An 18469-nucleotide genomic window follows, 5' to 3' on the forward strand; every position below is an offset into this window, starting at 1 on the left:
GTCAGAACAGGATGCTGGACTAGATGGGCCACTGGCCTGATCCAGCCATCTCTTCTCATGTTCTTATTGCTGAGTGATGGGATTTGGAGCCAGACAGCACCCAGAGGGTGTCACAATGGCCGCCATTGTTCTAGGTGGTCTTGGGGGTAGGGAAGGTTTTGTGGGGAGAACATCTCAGTAGCTCATAACCACCCCACCGTTGCAGCTAATAAAAACCAGAATGAGCCCTATTGAATCTTGATGATGATCATGATGGGCTAAAACAAAGATCATGATGGGGTGGGGTTGGGGGGAGCATAAAAACCCACTCTTTTATTTCTTGGGAAACTAACAAGAGGAAAAACTTGTTTCTGAAAAATTGGATCGCAGCTGTAGTAGCAGATAAGACTGACATTCGGTTCTTTGAAAGAAGCAATCAATGTTGAATGTATCAGGTGAGTTCATTTCTCTTGCTCTGCTTTAATAGCTTATAAAGAAGATTGATTAGGTTCTTGTCTGACAGATCAATAGTGGAATGAAACTGAACTTCCCCTCTCTCTCTCCCCGCCCCCTCTCCCAGCAAACATGGATTCTCCAAATACAAGGGGATGTAGGGAGATCTGGTGGGGAGAGAAATGCCATAAACTTCAAATTAAAAATAAAAATCCTATACTAAACTAACCATGGCAACAAATAGTGTAATCATGGCAGGCTACATTCATAATAACAGAAATGAAAAGAAGCAAAGAAAACGAAAAGTTGGCGTCTGCAGTGGCAGGTGTAAAGTGGGTGACATTTTATCCCATATTTTTTCCGTGAAAAGAGTTACAGCTTCCCGTAGACTTGTGGAAGGGATGTAGCTCTGTGCTAGATCAGCTGCCTTGCATGCGGACATTCCCAGGTTCGATCCCCAGCATCTTCAGGTAGGACTGGCAGAGCTCCCAGTCTAGATGGTCTGACTCTACAAGTCTATGAATGAAAATTCATCTGCATTGTATTGCGAATTTTCCATTACACATTTTTGCATACAGTGGTACCTTGGCTCTCAAACTTAATTCATTCCGGAAGTCCGTTCCAAAACCAAAGTGCTCCAAAACCAAGGCACACTTTCCCATAGAAAGTAATGCAAAATGGATTAATCCGTTCCAGACTTTTAAAAACAACACTAAAACAGCAATTCAACATGAATTTTACTATCTAACAAGACCATTGATCCATAAAATGAAAGCAATAATCAATGTACTGTACTATAAAATAAGTAAGACAATATTGTAGATGATTAAAATTAATTTTTTTCTTACCTGCACTGATAATAGTCATGGTTTGGATGGGGGGGGGCTTTTATCCATTTCCGCAGTCAGACAATCAATCAATCAATCAATCAATCAATCAGTAACTGAACTGGGTTCCACACAGTCACAAAAACAAATGAACTGAAAAAAGCCCCAAAAACCAAAACCACGAAATAAATAGCAAAAACAAAAGCGCCAAACTTAATCCATTCCGGAAGTCCGTTTGACTTCTGAAATATTCGAAAACCAAGGCACAGCTTCTGATTGGTGCAGGTGCCCTGGAAACAATAGCTGACAGCCTCGTTGGATGTTTGGCTTCTGAAAAACATTTGAAAACCGGAACACTTACTTCCGGGTTTTTGGCATTTGGGAACCAAGGTGTTTGAGTACCAAGGCATGTGACAACCAAGGTACCGCTGCACTTTTTTCACATTTCTGCAAGCAATTCCTCCCAATATGATGCCTTTCCCATGCTCTTTTCACTAGTGTGTCCATTTTCCGCCAAATATACACATTGGTGTACACATAACTTGTTTGGACACCCACACAGCGGCATTTGGAGAAGTCTGGATTCCAAAAGGTGACCGCATTTCGGTTCTCATATTGGTTCAGAAAGTACAAATTAGATAGGTTTGCATTAAAATCATTTAATTTAATTATCCTTAAATTTCTATACCGCCCTTCATCCGAGGGTCACCAGTCCAAACTGAGCCAAATTTCTCCCCTATCTCCAGCGGCAAAGCATTTTGGTTTTGACCTGCCTTCTTCTTCTTCTTCTTCTTCTTCTTCTTCTTCTTCTTCTTCTTCTTCTTCTTCTTCTTCTTCTTCTTCTTTCTGGTCCCACCATAGGCGCACAGATTCCAGGTGGATTCCCCCCTCCCCCATCATCTCTCGCACAAATATGCACCCACCCCATACCTCCAGCTAGCAGGATGTGTGGCCGGGGTGACCCTGCGAGGTGAGACAGAAGCAAGTTTGTTTTGCTTTGTTTTTTTAAAGAAAAGGTCGCTTCCCGATAACCAGACACAGGAAAGCATGTGTTACAGGGAGATAAATGCCTCGAGTGCACCGCGAGATACAAGAAACAACCTGATGCTCTCTGTGGTCCGAAAAGAGTTTTATCTGAACGCAACATACACCTTGGGAGTGTTTTGCTGCGGTCGCTGCATGAAGGTAACTGAAACAAAGGAATGCTCACTTTTGAGAGAGAAAGGGAGATTCTGTGCAGCTTTACGACAGAAAGTAAGTGGGCTGGCATTCCTATTCGGCTACAGGAAGCAGTTGCTTTGGTAGACCATGTCCTCTTCATGCCAAAGTTCCCAGGTTCAATCCCAGGAATCACCAGGTAGGGTTGAGAGAGGCTCCTTCCCGAAACTACAGAGAGCTGCTGCCCATCAGTGTCGACAACAGTGAGTTAAATGGACCAACGGCTCAGTAAAAGACAGCTTCTGATAATACATTTTTTGCCCCTCTGTCATAGTGCTGGGACCCAGGGTCATCCAATGACATTGAATGAAGGGAAGTTCAGGACAGACAAGATAAATACTAAACCACTGAGCCTCTGGGGATTGCCAATCAGAAGGTCGGCGGTTTGAATCCCCGCGGAGCAGGTGAGCACCTCTTGCTCTGTGCCAGCTTCTGCCAACCGAGCAGTTCGAAAGCACACCAGTACAAGTAGATAAATAGGTACCGCTGTGGTGGGAAGGTAAACAGCGTTTTCGTGTGCTCTGGTTTCTGTCACGGTGTTCTGTTGCACCAGAAGCGGTTTAGTCATGCTGGCCACATGACCCAGAAAGCTGTCTGTGGACAAACGCCAGCTCCCTCGGCCTGGAAGAAGAAGAGTTTGGATTTGATATCCTGCTTTATCACTACCCTAAGGCGTCTCAAAGTGGCTAACCATCTCCTTTCCCCATCCTCCCCCACAACAAACCCTCTGTGAGGTGAGTGAGGCTAAGAGACATCAGAGAAATGTGACTAGCCCAAGGTCACCTAGCAGCTGCATGTGGAGGAGCAGGGAATCGAACCCGGTTCACCAGATTACAAGTTTGCTCTTAACCACTACACCACACTGGAAGTGAGATGAGCACCACGACCTCATAGTCACCTTTGACTGGACTTAACTGTCCAGGAGTACTTTACCTTAATTTGCACACCACATTGTTGAACCATGGAGCTGACTTCCACAAGGCATGACAATCACTATGGATTTTTTAGAAAAGGATTGAGAGGAATTCGTGGAGGGATAATTTATGCTATTTATTTATTTCACAAAATTTATATGCCACTTGATTGTAAAAAAAAAAAAAAAAAAAAAAAAAAAACACCCAACCACTTCAGAGCAATTTATGGAAATAATAAACAATAAAATTATTAGCAAAAACAAGTAAATCATCCAGAAAATTAAAACCAGCAGTAAATTGCCGTCGTCGTCATCATCGCCATATTATTTGCACCCTGCCCATCTGACTGGATTGCCCAGCCACTCTGGGTGGCTTCCAGCACATAACTGAAAACACTCTATAATATCTTGGTAGGCTCATCTGAACAAAATTGCTTATGGCAGACACCAAAGAGAGCGCAGTGAAGTTACCTGCCTGATATCAAGAGGCAGGGAGTTCCAAAGTGTAGGTGGTGCCATGCTAAAAGGTGGGTTTCTTGCCGATGTGAAACGTATATTATGTGGCGCCTGTGTAGCAGTGCAAGAAAAGTGCCATTTTCCTGCCTCGAGCCTCCAACCTTTGGTTTTTAAAGTAGGCTTCAGTCCAGAATGGGACGGTAGCATTTTGCCCTCTGACTTTAAATCTAGGCCCAGACATCTATAGGGAACAGCTGCTTCTTATCCACTTCTGCAAACTGCCCCCCCCCAAAGCTAAGTCTCCCGTGTTTATGGGAACGTTGACCTCCCCCCACCCCATCCTTGCATGCATGTAAATAGTAAATACCCCCCCTTTTTTAAAAAAGGTGCTGCTTCTCCTCTCCTGACTCCCCCCCCTTCTTTTTTCCACCCGTGCTGCAGGCACTCAAAGCTGGCATGCCTGACACGTAATGCAGTTTGACAGTTCATTTGAAATAACTGTGCCAATAACCCTTAAAAGTGGTAATAAAATACACTTTGCTCTACTGTACAGATGATTAATACCACTACGGTAATTAAATTCCATTAGTCAGGGCGGAAGTGTGTGTTTCGATGTGTGGGTGTGGAGTGTAGAAGGGGGAGGTAGAGTTGCGGGTTCCTTGCGTGCTCCAGGAATCTTGTGCCAGGGATTCGGCAGATCTCTAGTGGGGGGGGGGGTTGGGAAGGCAGGGAAAATAAACACCCCCCACAAAAGCCACGTTCCTCCCCCCTCCAGTTAAAGTCCCATGAAAGTTAGTATTAACTTAGGACATCTGCTTGCTTTGAGCTATTGATGCATCAGATCATTAGCAGGGAAAGCATGAATTGGTGTCCTTTTCTTGCTGTTGATGGAGAGGCCTCGCTCTCTCCCCACAAACGGGGAGGATGCGATGGGGGAACAGAGGGAGCCAGCTTGGAGCCAGCCCCTAAATTCCGACTTCCAGAATTATGGCGAACTGCATCACCTCTGACGGGAGGAAACAAAGATATTTTTTTGCCCCCTGGCTGAATTGTTCCCCAAGATCAGAACCGACATAACTTTTCTCCCTGCTGTTTTGTAAGCTTTCAAGTCTTCAAGACAGGCATTACTGCCATAGATGAACAGTTTGGCCCCTTTCAGATGGCTGCAGTAATGACCCACGGGGGACCTGGCGCTCACAATGTATCCAGGTGCAGCAACATAAGCATTTCATTAAATATTGAAGCCCGTGCTTTGGAGTTACAGTGGCAAAAGGGAAATTTGGTCTGGCTCCAAAAAAACCTGGGTTTTTAACACACACACACACACACACACACACACACACACACCACTCCTCTCTCTTTCAGTGTCCTCAAATACCGGAGATTTATTTGGGGATTTATTTTTTAAACGGGCGCAAGTCGCATGCCCTTCCTCGTGTTCATTAGCCGCAGTCTCAAAAGGTATTGTGGGTAATCAAGGTAATTCAGAAATCCGCTTTGCCTCTTGGTTCTTCTCGCGACCGGATCGTAACCGTATTTTTACACGGAAGTCCTGATTTCAGTGGGGTTAGCTGAACGCTTGAGGAATTGAGAGAGAGAGAGAATTGCAGGTTACTCTGAAAGATCAGCACAGGTGCATGATACAGATGCACATACAAGCATCATCTGATGCTCAGGCCGTGCATGTTCTTGCACTGAAAGGAAGACAAGGATCGAAGAAGCGTTGTTTATTTATTTTAAAAGGAAAATATAGGGACGCTTTGACTGCCTTAAGCAATTTGAAAGACGCCTTTCTGGGGAAGTTGATTTACCCCAGAACTGGCCCTACTAAACATCTTCCAAGGTAATAATCCCCACTCACATCACAAAGAGCTCATAACCCACCTACTATCTGAAGAAGTGTGCATGCACACGAAAGCTCATACCAAGAACAAACTTAGTTGGTCTCTAAGGTGCTACTGGAAGGAATTTTTTTTTTAATTTTGTTTTGACTATGGCAGACCAACACGGCTACCTACCTGTAATCAGCAGCCCGAAACATCATAGCCAGACACTGGAGAGACCTGTCAGGAGTAAACATGGACCAATGGTACCAAATAGTATGGGAAACAGCCCTACTAGAAAAACTAACCAATAAACTGAAACTGACACGGGGACAAATGGAAGAAGGTGCCCTCACCAGGGAATGGTTCCCTATTATCACATACACAGCCACACAAGATAGCGACAAGTATCCACCAACAGCATATGAATCAATATGGCTAACCTGATCCAAAAACACTCTTCCACCCCACTCACACATGAAAACAAAGTTCACCACAGCCAATCACAAACAAACAACCACACCCTAGGCCAACCCCAACCTCTCTCACCACCAAAGGAACACAAGCAAATAGTAAAGAGAACCCGCACAAGCGACGCTGACACAAAACCCCCCACATACATTAAACAGGAAATTATGGCTGGAGGACTGAGACACCCTTCATGTCCACTCTGGGAATGTTGTATTTGACTGCTCCCGTGTTTCACATCCCACACTATTGAGCTAGCCATGCTGTCAAGTAGACCTTCACAGCCTTCTCCTCCACGAATTTGCTTACCAATAGCTAGAGAACGTTGACTTTTCTCGACCTTGGGGATTTTTTTTTACCTCATGGTGTTCCTTACTCGCACCTCGGTGGAGCTGACTTCGGAGTTAGCTTGCACAGGATGGACTGCAGCCTTAAATTGTCAAAGCTTGCCAGTTACATCAAAGTAAGCTCACTAACCGCACTGGGGCATTCGACGTATGCTAGAACTCCTGAGCCAAAAGCTTTTCACGAGGTGACTTCATGATGCCAAACTGGTGTGCCGTTTCCCCCAGTCCCCCAGAGCTCACACTTAAATGCAAAATATCAAATTAAGTATAAAAAGTAAAGAATACTCTGTTGGTTTAAACCAGGGTTGCTCTGGAACCCACCCTCCAGTTTCTCCGAAATTTCAACCCCCTGCGAAAGGGCCTTCCATTGTTCTGCCGATTTTCTCAAGACGTTTTTAGAATTTCTTTTAACATTTTGTATAAGTTTGGTGGGTGGGTGAATGAGCTTACCATATTGTCTCCCCTTTCTTTACCTTAAAACAGGTGTTGGGAACCTTAGTTCCCCTGGATGCTACTGTAGTACCATTCCTATCACCCAAGGACTATGTTTGCTAGGGCTGATAGAAGCTAAAGCTCAGCAACATCTGGAAGGCTGAAGGTTCCCCACACCTACATATTAAGCATTTCTTCAGTGCAGGCACAAGCAAACTTGGCCCTCCAGATGTTTTGGGACTACAACTCCCCTCATCCCTGACCACTGGTCCTGTTAGCTAGGGATGAGGGGAGTTGTGGTCCCAAAACATCTGGAGGGCAGAGTTTCCCTTTGCCTGCTCCAGTACTCTGAAGTTTCTCCAGCTTCTTTCACTTCCTGATCTGAAAAATCCCCATGAGTGGAGGTATTTCATGAGGCCTTCCCTGATCTTTAATTCACAGAATTGTGGAATTGTAGAGTTGGAAGGGACCACAAGAGTAATCTGATTCATTATTCCCCGGCAATGCAAGAATCTTTCGCCCAACATGAGGCTCAAATTCACAACCCTGAGATTAAGAGTCTCATACTCTGCCAACTGAGCTTTCAGTCAGAAGGTCAGTTGAAGCATGGGAAGTTGAAAGAGGTGGTTACTGGGTGTCTGAGATTGGTGAAGTCACTGATTTTGTTTCTAAGAGAAGTTCTGCACCGATTTGTTCATATATGCAGGGGAAAACTTCACTTAAGAAACCAACAATGAGCAGCTGTTATAGGCGGCCCTCCCCATCTGCTCCTACTTACAGGAAAGCCCAGCTAAGACATTGTGGGGCTTTCAAGAAATGGGGGAGCCCAGGAAGGCTGCAGAATGCAGACCTCTGGAGACACTATTTATAGATGGGGGAAAAGGACCCTTTGGGCATCTTGAGAGTAAGGTCAGCACAATAAAAACTTCACATCCCACACCTCCATTTATGCACCGAAATATTCTATTTATTTCTTTTAATAAAGCATTTTCCTTAAAGGAAAATGAAGAGTTTGCTATTTATTTATTTAAAAGTCTCCTGAAAACTCAGCAGCAAATTTCTCCTATTTATACACATTTTGTACGCAATTTTGCCTAATATGCACAACTTTTTTTTTTTGCCAAAACAGTTTCCCCTAATGCATTTGTGAACCTTATTACCAGTTCTATGGTGTAAATGCGACCAATAACAGGATCACTTATATCTCAAAGTTAATAATTCCAGCCCAATGTAGCGAATTTATGTTAGCCCGGCTGAACGTTTCCCCCTCAGCTTTTGTTAAGGGCAGATATTTAAACATCCCTAGAAATGATAGACATTGTGGATGTTATTTGAGTGTGCCAGACACTGTAGAACGTATTCTTTTGTACTGTCCCCTGTACAACCAGCTATGTAAACGAATGTTATCCTCCTTTGGTAGTTAAATGAAAATATCAGATTCTACCTGTCTGATATTAACCTGGAGCTAACTGCAAGAGTGGCTCAGTTTCTGTCAATAGGATCTCTTAAAGTGGTGAATGGCACCGTTTAGCGGGAAAACACTCCAATGAAACCTTTTGTTGCGATATATCTTATATGGCTGCTTCTTTGTGTATATATATTTTAAAATTCGTCTATGGGCATTTTACGATGGTCTATATGTGTAATGCCTAATGAAGGTTTGGAGAAAGAAAGATTGCCACTGCTTATATGCACTTTCATGCATTTTTGTACCCATTACTTGGTTGGAAAAGTGCGGGTTTCATAGAATCATAGAATCATAGAGTTGGAAGAGACCACAAGGGCCATCCAGTCCAACCCCCTGCCAAGCAGGAAACACCATCAAAGCATTCCTGACAGATGGCTGTCAAGCCTCCACTTAAAGACCTCCAAAGAAGGAGACTCCACCACACTCCTTGGTAGCAAATTCCACTGCTGAACAACTCTCACTGTCAGGAAGTTCTTCCTAATGTTTAGGTGGAATCTTCTTTCTTGTAGTTTGACTCCATTGCCCCGTGTCTGCTTCTCTGGAGCAGCAGAAAACAACCTTTCACCCTCCTCTATATGACATCCTTTTATAGATTTGAACATGGCTATCATATCACCCCTTAACCTTCTCTTCTCCAGGCTAAACATACCCAGCTCCCTAAGCCGTTCCTCATAAGGCATCATTTCCAGGCCTTTGACCATTTTGGTTGCCCTCTTCTGGACACCTTCCAGCTTGTCAGTATCCTTCTTGAACTGTGGTGCCCAGAACTGGACACAGTATTCCAGGTGAGGTCTGACCAGAGCGGAATACAGCGGTACTATTACTTCCCTTGATCTAGATGCTATACTCCTATTGATGCAGCCCAGAATTGCATTGGCTTTTTTAGCTGCTGCATCACACTGTTGACTCATGTCAAGTTTGTGGTCTACCAAGACTCCTAGATCCTTTTCATATGTACTGCTCTCAAGCCAGGTTTCAAAGGATCGCTGTGTTTCGGTTCCGCAGCGTTTCGGTAACTGCGAATTGCATGGCTTCACCTTTGAGTGTGAACAGGAAAGCATTACTCCTGCATCTCTAGAGGCTTCTGAACTGGGAGACAGCATAGAATTTGAGTCCCATGATACCCAGCACATAATCACATTTTATTTCCAGGCAAAGAGGCAAGAAGGCCACTTCCGCATCAACAGGAGGTGGATTTGCGGGCGTCACGACCCGATCACGTGTGTAGGGGCTGAGCCCACCCCCTGCGTGATTGGTAGATTATTCCCACGCCTCCCGCAGGCCGACCAATCTGGTCGGCCTGGGGGCGTGTCTTAGTTCCTTTAAACTAGAGACGGGTGGGAAACTCACCCTCTTTGTCTCGCTTCCCCAGCTGGTTAGGTTCTCCCACCCACCCTCCCTTTAGATTTAGCTACGACCTTGCTATGGACTTCAGTTGGTCACCTTGGTTGGCCGAGGGGCCTGGTAGGACTTTCCCCTAATTGGACTAGCCAAATGGGTTTTTTCACCTACCTCGTAGCAATCGTCACAACTCTTGGTTTGGCGGTTAGGCATTGGAAAATTTCCATATGAAGTGAGGAGGGGAGGTAGTGTCATCAACTGCCCCTCAATGGAAGGGTATTCCGTTAAAGGATTCTGGGGGCGTGGCCCTGTCCGAAGCCCGGGGAGCTGAGGGCCTAAGGCATGCCCCTAACGGTGATCAAAGATGTTCATCACTGGGGTTCCTTACTGGTGGTTAACCCTTCCCTGACTTCCAACACACGGGTTGGGGTCGGATATAGCTGATAGGGTCCAATGCCTAAGCCAATACCGCTCAACATCCGCAACCAATAAAGTTGTGGCCTTTACGCCCATTAAAATTTGCATAACGTGTCTGTGTCATTAATTCCTCGGGGAGGGGAGGGACATTGCCTATTTCTTGCTGACCTCTGTGCCACCAGGGGTACCCTCTTCTCAAAAGTAAGTTGTTGTTTGTTCCCCTTGGCAAGGGGCTGGCAGCAGGGGCGTCGCTAGGGGGGTGCGGTGGGGGCGGTACGCCCCCGGGCGACAGGGGCGAGAAGCGGCGGGTGGGGGCGACAAGCGGCGGGTGGGGGCGACAAGCGGCGCCCCTCCCGCCACTCCCCAGGCAACGCCGGTCACCCCGGGAGCAGCAGCGCTGCACGGACGGGGTGCTCCCTCGGCCGTGCGCTGTTGCTCCCGGGGCGACCGGAGCGAGCGGCGGCGCATGGGGGTGACAAGCGGCAGCCCCTCCCGCCATTCCCAAGCGCTGCCGCTCCCTCCGTCACCCCAGGAGCAACAGCGCACGGCTGAGGGAGCACCCCGTCCGTGCAGCGCTGCTGCTCCCGGGGTGACCGGCAGCGTGGGGAGTGGTAGGAGGGGCCGGCGCTTGTCAGCCCACGCGCTGCCGCTGGCTCCGTCCCCCCGGGAGCAGCAGCGCACGGTGTGTGCGGTGCTGCTGCTCCTGGGACAACGGAGCGAACGGTGGCACGTGGGGGGGACAAGAGGCAGCCCCTCCCACCATTCCCACGCGCTGCCGCTCCCTCCGTCACCCTGGGAGCGGCAGCGCACGGCCCGACGACGGAGTGCGCCTGCACGCGCAGGCGCACTCTGTCATCGGATCGCCGCTTCCACAGCCTCCTTTTGAGCCGGAGAGCTTAAAAGAGAGCTTAAAAGCGGCTTAAAAGAGGGCTGCAGAAGCGGCGCCGGCACCCCCGGAAACGCCCTGGGGGCGGAGCGTCATGACGTCACAATGTGATGTCACGACGCCCCGCCCCCGGGGCGTTTCCTTTGCCGCCCCGGGTACCGCGGAGCCTTACTCCGCCACTGGCTGGCAGGGAAGGAGAGGGGATGCGTCGCTCTTAAAAAAAAAAAACATTTTCTTGAAAATACTATAAACACACACACACACACACACACACACACACAACACATTTTCATTATAGTATTTCAAAGAAAGCTAAACTAAACCCTATGGTGGTTTCTCTCTCTCCTTTCCATTCCTTTATTTCTCTTTTGAGCTGAATTGTGGGAGTTTCGCTGGTTTGCAAGGATGGGCAGATCTGTCAATCTGCTTTGCCGATCTGTGTGGGATCCATCTATCACGTGCACAGTGGCTTCCCTATACAGAAGGCACATTGCTGGATCTCTTCCCCTGCAAAAAAAAAAAAAAAAAAAGTGAAGAGAGAAATCTCCTAGCGTATACATCATTATGTATATTCAGTTTTGCTGTACTTAGAAGAGAAACTCTAGATTCAGGCGATTCTGAAAACGGAGGGGAGGGAAGCCTGGGTCCTCCCCTCCCCTGTTTTGTCTCGGGGTTCATGTTTTCAGCTTTCCCGTCTTTTTTGCATTTCCGTGCTGCATGCCGATGAGCTGGTGCAACTTCATATTACCATGTTATTACGGATAGTATAGACCTCGTCTCCTTGAAAGTAATGGCATGTGATTGCTTTACCCCATTACTTTTCGATGGGGACCAAGCCTGTGTCATCCTTAGGGATGGGAGCCTATTGAGAGTAATAGCCTGAGACTGCCCACATCGTCACTGTGCTTTAAATTGGGTTGGATTTATATCGAACTTCAAAGGCTCAAAGCAAAAAGAAAAAGGGGCGGGAAGATAAGTATCGTTTTTTCAAGGTATAAAGTTGATCGGAAGTGGAGCTCTGTTTTAGCAAGGTGGGGGGTGGGGCATGCTTGTGAAGCTGAAATAGAAATGGCAAAAAAATAATATTTGTACTGTTTTCTTCAAGGGCCATCTCTGATTTTAAGATTTGACCGTAACACTATTTTTAGGAAGAAAAGACCCTGATGTTGGGAAAGATGGAGGGCACAAGGAGAAGGGGACGACAGAGGATGAGATGGTTGGACAGTGTTCTCGAAGCTACTAACATGAGTTTGGCCAAACTGCGAGAGGCAGTGAAGGATAGGCGTGCCTGGCGTGCTCTGGTCCATGGGGTCACGAAGAGTCGGACATGACTGAACGACTGAACAACAACAACAACAATTTTTAGGAAACCACTAGAACAACAGCTTCCTTTCCTTAGGCAGAGGACCAAAACTGGTCTTTGTTTGAGTTGGGTTTGGGGAGCAACCTTCTCTTCACCGCTACACTCCTCTAAACAAAGAGATGGATTCTTAGAACCATAGGGTTGGAAGGGATACCAAGGGCATCTAGTCCAACCTGCTGCCATTCAGGAATCTCAGCTAAAACACCCATGACTGATGGCCATCAATTCTCTGCTTAAATACCTCAAAGGAAGAAAAGTCCCCACCCCTTCAGGGAGACCATAGCACTGTTGAACAGCTCTTGCTGTCAGTTCTTCTTGATCAGGAATCAGCAAATTTTTTCAGCAGGGGGCCGATCCACTGTCCCCCAGGGGGCCGGACTATATTTTGAAGGGGAAAAAAAGAGAACAAATTCCTATGCCCCACAAATAACCCAGAGATGCATTTTAAATAAAAGGACACCTTCTACTCATGTAAAAACACCAGGCAGGCCCCACAAATAACCCAGAGATACATTTTAAATAAAAGGACACATTCTACTCATGTAAGAACACGCTGATTCCTGGACCATCCGCGGGCCAGATTTAGAAGGCATTTGGGTCGGATTTGGCCCCCTGGCCTTTGTTTGCCCACCCATGTTCTTGATGTTTAGTCAGAATCTCCTACCTCGTAACTTGAAGCCATTGGTTCGAGTCCTACCCTCCAGAGCAGGAGAAAACAAGCTTGTTCCCTCTTCCATGTGTCAGCCCTTGAAATATTTGAAGATGGCTATCATATCCCCTCTCCGTCTCTTCTTTTCCAGGCTACATGTACCCAGCTCTTTCAACCGTTCCTCATAAGGCTTGGCTTCCAGACCCTGGACCATCTTGGTTGCTCTCCTTTGCACACATTCAAGCTTGTCAGCACCCTCCTTAAATTGTGGTACCCGCAGCCCTTTCGATAAGCAAACTTAAGGAGTCAACAAACAAGTCTTGCTAGCAGAAGTTTGCTTAATCTGTGGCGTTCTGCAGAAGGGCTTCCCCCTCTCTCCTCCCACAGCACCATCTCTTGGGTGTGGGGCATGTGAACCCACAGAACAGCTTGTGCGGTAGAAGAGGAAGGATCAGTCCATCACATGGAATGATTGTCACAGTGTTGAACTGAGTTCCTCCCAAAGAAAATACTGCTCTTTTACTCATTCGGATTTCCTATGAGCTCTGTTAATGCTAAGAGTGGAGTCAAGCAGAGCCTTAAAATGCAAACCTTCCTTGTCTTTGTCTGCCTCTTAATCCAGCTTCCCCCAACCTGGTGCTTTACAGATGTTTTGGATTACAACTCCCATCTGACGCTGGGAGGACATGCATGCCGGGGGGGAGGGGGGAGGGAGCAAGCTGAGGAGTGGTTACTGTGCACAACAACTGGCCTTTGTGCACATTCACCAGAGCTCACAGAGAATGTGCGCATAATCTAGCCATGCAACTGTGCACATTTCCTGGCCGATATACACAATCTGTAACAGGCCTTGGGGGTTGATTGAATTTTGTAGACTCTCCGTTCATCGCGCACAATCTCCAGCAAACTCTGGGGAATGTGCATTTTGTGCATTCTGGACAATATGCACATCCTCCAGTCAGTGTGCAGAATATCCAGGAAACATGCCCCCTTTCCCCTTTAGTGCAGAACTGTGAGTGTGAACCCTTCCGACTGCTTGAGGCCTTTGCCTAATCTTATGTGGCCTCCATTGATCAGCTGAACAATGGGGTTTCAGATATATATTAGCATTTTTCTGCCATCCAGCCTCTCGTTCCACAGTCATCAGAGCAGCGCAGAGGCACATTCCACGGGTTTGAGCTTGGTCTTTTGCATGTTGGGCTGGCATACCCGCCAACATTTTTCCAGTGAAAATGGGGACGTCCAATTCCATATTTTTATTTTTATTTTTAATGCCTCATTCCATTTGACTGGGTTGCCCCAGCCACTCTGGGTGGCTTCCAGCAAACATAAAAACATAAGAAAACATTAAACATTGAAAAAACCTTCCCCTACAGGGCTGCTTTCAGATGTCTTCTAAAGGTTGTGTACAGTGGTACCTTGCAAGACGAATGCCTCGCGCAATGAAAAACTCGCTAGACGAAAGGGTTTTGCGATTTTTTAGGTGACTCACAAGACGAATTTTTCTACGGTCGTGCTTCGCAAGACGAAAATTTCAATGCATTCTTATGGGAATTAAATTTCAATGCATTCCTATGGGAAACCGTGCTTCACAAGACGAATTTTTCGCAATACGGAATGACTCACGGAACGAATTAATTTCATCTTGCGAGGCACCACTGTAGTTACTTATCTCCTTGGTTTGGGGGGTCATAACGTCCAGCATTTCTCCAATGAAAATAGGGATTTCCTAAGGAAAAGCAAGACATTCGGGAGTCAAATAACAAACTGGGACGGCTTCTCTAAATCCGGGACTGTCCTTGAAAAACAGGGACACTTGGAATGTCTGGTCTGGTGAGTTCCTGTGAGAGGCATTTGTTCCTCAGCTGTGCCGGATTTATGTATAAGCTAAACAAGCTATAGCTTAGGGCCCATAGCTGTCAACTTTCCCCTTTTCTTGCGAGGAATCCTATTCAGAATAAGGGAATTTCCCTTTTTTAAAAAGGGAAAAGTTGACAGCTATGTTAGGGCCCCACTCTCTCAGGGGGCCCCCCAAAAAATTAAAGTGCAAAAAACTGGATGTACATTTCCAAAATATAAGATGAAAAAACAAATAAAATAAAACCTACAGACAACAACAGTGGTTTGCGTTGTGTAGGCTCCTATGATGTAAGTAATGGGCCCCGCCTGCTCCCTAAAACATCACTGGTTTGCTCATTTCTATATCAGTTACTTTGATAAAATACATATTTTGTTCTGTGCAAATGGCTTTAGATACCAATTAGGTCCATAAATCACCATATAGCATATATTCAACACAAAAAACAGCGACAATTCGGTGTTGACAAAGGACAGCTGGACATATAAAGGGCCCCATTACCTTCAGTAGCTTAGGGCCTCATCAAACCTAAATCCGGCCCTGTTCCTCAGATTAAGGTGCCTGAGAAGGGTCTTCCTCTACAGGTCTGATTGCCACGAGATGCTGTTTGCGTGTCGAGGTCCCCAAACACCCCTCAAGTAAAACACACTACACACCATATATAAGTTTAAGGTTTTTGGCATTAATTTGGCCACAACTTTATTGAATACAAAATAAGTGAGTGGTTGCTTAGGCATTGGTTAAGAATATCTGTCCCTCTGGGGACAGAACTGACATCCACCCGCCTGTGGAGTCAGTATAGGGGAAAACACTTTGGGGAGAGAATGAGTGCCCGTTCTCCCCTAATGCTCCCAGGGGCTCTTGCGTGGGCCCTGTCCCCAGACCGGGGGGAAACGGACAAGCATGGTGAGCCCCTGGATTCCTTTAATGGAATTCTCCTCGCCGCCGCAGCCTTGAAGGGGCAACTACAGCCAACCTGCCCCTTCGCAGCATGGGAGGGGCAACCACAGCCAACTCTGCCCCTCCTCAACCAATTTATAACCAATGCCTAACCGCCAACCTTACAAGTTGTGACTAATTGCTACGCAGTAGGCGAAAATCAAATGGCATCAGCCAAGTGGTAAAAAATTCCTACCAGGCCCCTGCTACAACGCAGACGACCCCATGACAGGCATAGCAAGGTCAATGCAGAGGCCTAATAACAGGGCGGGAGGGCGGGCGATCCGATGCACGAAGCCAGGAGGGCTCCGACGCTGAGTGCAGGGTCATTTATAGGCTCTGGACTGTCCATCAACAAGTTGCAACATATGAATCTCCCCAACGACAGCCAGAGCCCAATCGCAGTAGTGGCCATCCATACAAACCCGCCCAGCAGCAGAGGGGTGACTTGCTAGCCCCCACCGCAACACGTGCTCTCCATGAAGGAGAACACGCTTTGGGGGCTCCTGTCTGCTCCCTACGAGCTCGGTGGTCTCGCAGCCCTTCCCTAAAATCTCTGCGGCCTCCGACTCTGTGTTGTGAAAGTAGGGAATCACCTGCATCCTGAAGTGGTCTAATCCTTCGAGGGATGTATCACGTGGGCTTTGCTGCTTGCTTGTTTCCTGGATGCATAGCCAGCCCTAAGTTCCCAAAGCAGGATTGCTTGAGGCGGTGGAGGCAGCTGGGGCGTTTGCTGGGAAGCGCATGGGACTCTGCTTGGACATCAGGAAAGCTGCCCTTTAAACATCAGCTGTTTAATGCGGCAACCGACACCTGGGGACTGAGGCAGGCCAGCGTCAGCGCACCTGATTCTCTCCCCCAAGGCTGCCTACCTGGCGTACAGCACAACTCTTATGGAAGGCAAGAGAATGACATTTCCCTGAAACGCTTAACCATCAAGCTGCCTTTTCACACCTGAACACATCTCTTTTTCAGGGCCTAACACTTTCCTCATATCTTCAGACCACATTATCAATCAAAGAACGTCCCTCACCACACTATTAAATCTAGCTTCTGGCTCAAAACATTCATTTTATTTATTTTTAATTTTTTAAATAAAAGTAGTGTGATGGCAATTAGTTTTTTTGTTTTGTTTTGTTTTAAAAGGAGAAAGTTTTCATTTATCAGAGTACATCTGGAAGAAGGGAGGGACGCGATCGGATGTTGCACTTAGGTTAAAACAATGAAAAGCTAATTAGATGCAGTGGAAATAACTCGAACGTATTAGCAATTACGTTTTAAATTATGTAGGTTGTGTAGGTTGGGTTAATATAAAAATGAGGCTTAATAGGATTGCAGCCTGACACTGTTTTTCTCCCGTAAAATATGTGGAATGGTTTTTTTTTTAAAAAAAACCCACAGAAAATGATTTTGCTCTCCCCCCCACCCCCACCCCCAGGAAATCTGCATTATAATGTATCCTGCTGTGGGTGATCTTACAGCGCAGGGGTAGAAAGCTCTGGTACCACTCCCCGTTATTTACAAAGGAATACTATTTCTTTAGTATTCCAGCTCTTTTGAAAAAGCACCTGTCAGCACTGAGGAATGGGAAGACATGAATTTTTACATCTAATGATGAATGTGAGGATTGGCTCGAGTCAGCCCCCCCCCCCTTCATCGCCGCTGCTCCATTATTGTGACTGAGATCATAGTAAATTTTCAGATGGTTCTTGATTCAGCTTGATTGCAAAGCAATGCCTTGGGTGGTGTGCTCTCTGTACTAAAATAATAATAGTGATTATTATTTGTTTTTTTTTATCCCAACAGTCTTCCATGGGTTTGAGGGCAACAGGTGTGGCACCTCTCCCCTCCCATTCTCAACTCTACCTGGAAGGCAGGTTAAAAGGAGAGGTTCCGATCAGCAGCATTTAAATGAGCTCCTAAATACAAATCTTGGTAGACATGTAGTATTGAAGAAGTTTGGGGCTTGTGACGTTCCCCTCATATTGAGCTACAACTTCCAGCGTGGTTTGACAACCTAGAATCATAGAATCATAGAGTTGGAAGAGACCACAAGGGCCATCCAGTCCAACCCCCTGCCAAGCAGGAAACACCATCAAAGCATTCCTGACAGATGGCTGTCAAGCCTCCGCTTAAAGACCTCCAAAGAAGGAGACTCCACCACACTCCTTGGCAGCAAATTCCACTGTTCAACAGCTCTTACTGTCAGGAAGTTCTTCCTAATGTTTAGGTGGAATCTTCTTTCTTGTAGTTTGAATCCATTGCCCCGTGTCCGCTTCTCTGGAGCAGCAGAAAACAACCTTTCTCCCTCCTCTATATGACATCCTTTTATATATTTGAACATGGCTATCATATCACCCCTTAACCTTCTCTTCTCCAGGCTAAACATACCCAGCTCCCTAAGCCGTTCCTCATAAGGCATTGTTTCCAGGCCTTTGACCATTTTGGTTGCCCTCCTCTGGACACATTCCAGCTTGTCAGTATCCTTCTTGAACTGTGGTGCCCAGAACTGGACACAGTATTCCAGGTGAGGTCTGACCAGAGCAGAATACAGTGGTACTATTACTTCCCTTGATCTAGATGCTATACTCCTATTGATGCAGCCCAGAATTGCATTGGCTTTTTTAGCTGC

The sequence above is a fragment of the Lacerta agilis genome, chromosome 3 (assembly GCF_009819535.1).
Source record: "Lacerta agilis isolate rLacAgi1 chromosome 3, rLacAgi1.pri, whole genome shotgun sequence".
In the NCBI taxonomy this organism is placed as follows: domain Eukaryota; kingdom Metazoa; phylum Chordata; class Lepidosauria; order Squamata; family Lacertidae; genus Lacerta; species Lacerta agilis.